The sequence below is a fragment of the Nicotiana tomentosiformis genome, chromosome 8 (assembly GCF_000390325.3).
Source record: "Nicotiana tomentosiformis chromosome 8, ASM39032v3, whole genome shotgun sequence".
NCBI lineage: Eukaryota > Viridiplantae > Streptophyta > Magnoliopsida > Solanales > Solanaceae > Nicotiana > Nicotiana tomentosiformis.
The window spans coordinates 20,460,289-20,464,866 of NC_090819.1; the positions used below are offsets into that span (position 1 = coordinate 20,460,289).

General features: G+C 29.9%; 1 pseudogene; it reads left to right on the forward strand.

Annotated features, from left to right (window-relative positions):
• The first annotated feature begins 282 nt into the window (after positions 1–282).
• On the forward strand, positions 283–1,741 carry LOC104086287 (homeobox-leucine zipper protein ATHB-12-like; annotated as a pseudogene).
• The last annotated feature ends 2,837 nt before the right edge of the window (positions 1,742–4,578 follow it).

The following is a 4,578-nucleotide window of genomic DNA, read 5'->3' on the forward strand; positions in this document are numbered from 1 at the left end:
GGGTGATTTTTATTGGTGGTTGAGTCATCTATATTCATGAGGCTTAGATCTGGGGGGTTCTGTATTGGTTATTGGAGGAGTGCCAGTCATGGTTTCATTGAAGAAGAAAGGGAATTGGTAGATTAGTTTACAGGAAAATTTCTAGTGAAAGGTTGGAGCTTCTCTCTATAACCCATCACTTAGGTTATTCAATTATCTGCCTGAAGTTAGTCTTTATATACTATATGACGGCCCTTCAACTATACTATATGTCTGAACTTGTCCATACTACGACTCCTCTATACGTCAGAGACAAAACTAGAGCCAAGAAAGAAGTTGCAGGTGGCCAGAAAGCTAGGTTTGCAACCTCGATAGGTCGTAATTTGGCTTCAGAACAAGAGAGCTCGATGCAAATCTAATTAAGTAGCTAGAGAGGGATTATAGCTTACTTATGTCCAGTTATAACATTCTAATTTCCCAGTACGAATTCTTGAAGACAGAGAAACAATACTTAGTTATGCAGGTATTGTATACAATTTTGCTTGTCCCCTCTATATATTAACTTCACGTATGGTCATTAAGATTTACCAGTGAAGTTACAAAATTATTTCTTCTCACATTAAGCAAATAAACTTTAACCACTATAATATGAAAGTGGCTATTTCTATCGAATTAATATAACTGAACTTTACCCATTGTAACAGCTAATTCATAAACTTTAACCATTATAAGAGTAAAATCAGCTTAGTTAGCAGGTTTCATCGATGTTATAATGGGCGAAATTTAGTAACTTTACTTTTATTGTCGATAAAATTTTAGTTAACCGCTATAGCAGTAAAGTTACTAAAATTTAACCATTATAAGTAGAAAACTATCCATCAACGTGACTTTGAGAAAGTTTAGTCACTTGACTATTATAATGGATAAAACATTACAATGAGTAACACCTAATTATTCTAGTGTGACAAAGATTAATTTAGTAATTTTATTATCTTATTAATCATACTTAAAATCAGCCATATCCATTTTCTTATCAAATTAAAGTAGCACTCAGACCACAAAACATTTCCGTTTGGCCATGAAAATTACTTTTGTTCGAAAAATTTTCACTATTTTCCAAAATCAGTGTTTGGCCATAAAATTTTCAATTTTCACTTGAAGATGAATTTTGAAATTTTTCGAAAATTTGAAAAACTCCAAAAAGCTGTATTTCAAAATTTTCACTCAAATCACTCAAAAATTCAGAAACAACCCAAAATTATATTCATGTCCAAACACAAATCTAATTTTTAAATACCATTTTCACTTGAAAAAAAATTATTTTTTTCCGCAATTTTACTATTCTTATGTCCATACGCCCACTTCGTATTAGATTCTCGAAGTTGTTCCCTTTTCTCCACAGTTACAACAGCTGAATGATATGCTGCAACAATCCCAGAAAGACGAGCAGTGTTGCAAGCAAGAATTTGGTGAAATTGACATTGATCGTAGGTCACATAACAAAGAAAAAATCAAGAACGAAATGGATACAAAATCAAGCCTGTCTTTTGACTTATCAGAGCATGGTTTTGGTGTTATTTTTGAGGATTACCATAGTATAAAGCCTGATTATTTTGGTGTAAATGAAGATTCTGATCTTATGAACATAGTTAAACCTGGGGATGGAACGTTAATCTCAACTGAAAATTTGGGCAGCCTAGAATATGATAATCTTTTGGACAATCCTAGTACAGATTACGATTGGAGGGATTTTTGGTCATAAACGAGTTAAAAAGGGATTCTTTGAGCGTTGGGAAATATGCCAAAAATAACTCACTCAAGTAGATTCCTTTCTCTTCCCCGGACAACACCGAACAAAGCGTTTGCCTTGAGGGAAAACTGAGATGTGGCATATTTGTGTTCGACAAAATCCACTATGTTTAGCTCGGAATATATTTGTGCGTGAAAAATTTAGGCACATATATAAGGAAATGTAAAATCAGTGCAGAAATTTTCAGCATAGGTAGACAGGGAACAACAAATAACTATAGCCGGAGATTTCATTCTTCAGCATGAATATCGCATTGTATATTTTTCATAAGGTAAAAGGTGCTATTTCATTCATGTTTCTGATGGAACTCATTTAAATTACATTTCCTTCTGTCAATATATTACATAGGAGTATTTCGTTTATCGAGAGTTAATTTAACTAATCTTTGAAGCTTCGTTAGATTAGTTCAAGTTCAACTTAGTAATTTGAAATTGAAATTTAGACATTCAAAACTATACAAAATGTACTATAAGTTTAATTCTTCTCGTGTCAATATAATTAAAAAATTATTTAAAAATAGTAGTCTAACTATATACAGTTTAAATATCGAGAAGTGAAATGTTTCATATAAATTGAAACAGAGGGAGTAATAGTTTCACGAAAGAATATCACTAAATTGGGGAAGTTCCAAAATTTTGATATTTTTGGCGAATTGTATAATCTGCATCCTAAAATATGTGTTGACACTTGCTTTGTTCAATGGTTATCTAACTATATTATATTTTACTTAACTTGGTTTTCAACAAATTCGAATCCCGTGTATGCTAAAACAATAGTGTTTAATCTATCAACTAACTAATCCGTATATTATACAAGAGAGCTGTCAAAATAGTAGTCAAACTATGGACATCTCGTAAGCATTGGACCTATTTTTGAGATTTCATTTATATATTAGCCATTAGGCAAAAAAATAAAAAAATAAAAGTGTAAGCTCCTAAAATTGATAAATATTACTTCTACCTAAGTAAGTCAATAAAACAATAAACTTTAAGTCTTCAATCATTATATATTCACCTTAAACTTTGTAGTTTGTACCAATTTTATAATCAGTTCAATTTCACAAGTTATCATGCTTCCTAATTTTTAGTTTAAATGAAAACACATATTGAAAGTTTTCCTAGTTCTTGAAAGTTTTAGACGGATGTTTGATTTTAGTCTTGTTATATATTTTCAAGTTTTACCCCGTTATTATGATATCATTTTGCTTTATGCTTAGTTTTGTTCCTTTATTTTCGTTAAGTATTGGATGGACTAGCAAGCAGTGTTAGGCATCATCACGATCCTTTGATTGAGATTTCTGATCGTGACAATCATACAACACTTTCAAGCAGGGGCGGCTCAATGATATTTGTGGCCTAAAGCCAAATTTCAATAAGGGGCCCTAAGATTTTTGTTGTAGAAGAAAACTTATAATATTATTTGAAATTTATTTTTCTAACTTTTTGAGATGCGAAATTATTAATAATTTATTTATAATCGATTTCTTCTAATAATTTTTTTCAATTGATAATATAGCTAATTCATTTAATTTATCTTGAGACATTGTTGATCTTAAATAAGATTTTATTAAATTTAATTTTGAAAAACTTCTTTCCGCTGAGGCAACTGTTACAGAAATTGTTAACTTTATTTTATAAGCAATATAAACATTTGAAAAAGAATCAAATTTTTTTATATGATTAAGTATATCGACTAGAGTATCATCTTCTATATGTATTATTTCCCTTAAAACTTTTAATTCAGAAAATAAGTCTAAACTATCAATATCAGAGTGACTATTATGTTTCAAAGAATATTCAAGGTTAAAACAACTTTTCTTTACGTTCTCATCATCTAGAGATCTCAATTTTTTGCCACTAAATAGGAAACCAAAAATATTTTCATACGCTTCAAATTGTTCAAATCTATTTTGAAGTGAAAAATAGCTTGGTCTACAATGTATAAGAAGTAATCAACTCTAAAAGATTCTTCAGGAGACTTTGTAATTTCATTATCAATATTCTTATCAAATTATTTCTTTCTATATATTACACCTTTATTACGAAATTCTGGTTCTATATTCGACCCATATGCAATTTCCTTAGCAGAGATCATGGCAGTTGCAGATCCTTCTTCTCTATATTTTTTGAAAAAAGAAATCAAACCCCTAAGTTGATCTATGGCAACATCAATATGCATATCTTTTGATTATAAATGTTTGCTAACTGAATTAACTGCAAATAGTATATCATACCAAATAGTCATACCTAGTAAAAATTCAAAATTTTCAAGCTCATAAGTTGCTAAACAACTAGTTTCGCTTTTAGTTTTTAGTTCTCAACGCGTTTGTGATAATGATTTAAGAGTTAGGCTGGGTACATTATCTTTTAAAAATTTTCATCGCTTAATAGAAGAAGAAAATAGTTAATATATGTGTTGTACTGCTCCATAAAATGATATAGCTTTGGTACAAGAATTAGCCATACTACAAAGTACCAAATTTAGATTATGACAACCACATGGTATATAAAATGATCTAGAATTTATGTCGAGTAGTCTTTTTTGTACTCCTTGGTATTTTCCCTTCATATTGGATCCATTATCATATCCTTGTCCTCTTAAATTATCAATATCAATTCCAATATTTTTTATCTCATCTACAATAACTTCAAAAATACCATTTTCACTTGTATCATCAACTTTTAAAAACTCTAAAAAATATTAAGTAATTCTTACTGGAGTTACAGTAATGTCGACACTCCATAATATAAAAGACATTTATTCTTGATGACTTGATCTGGAGTGCAATC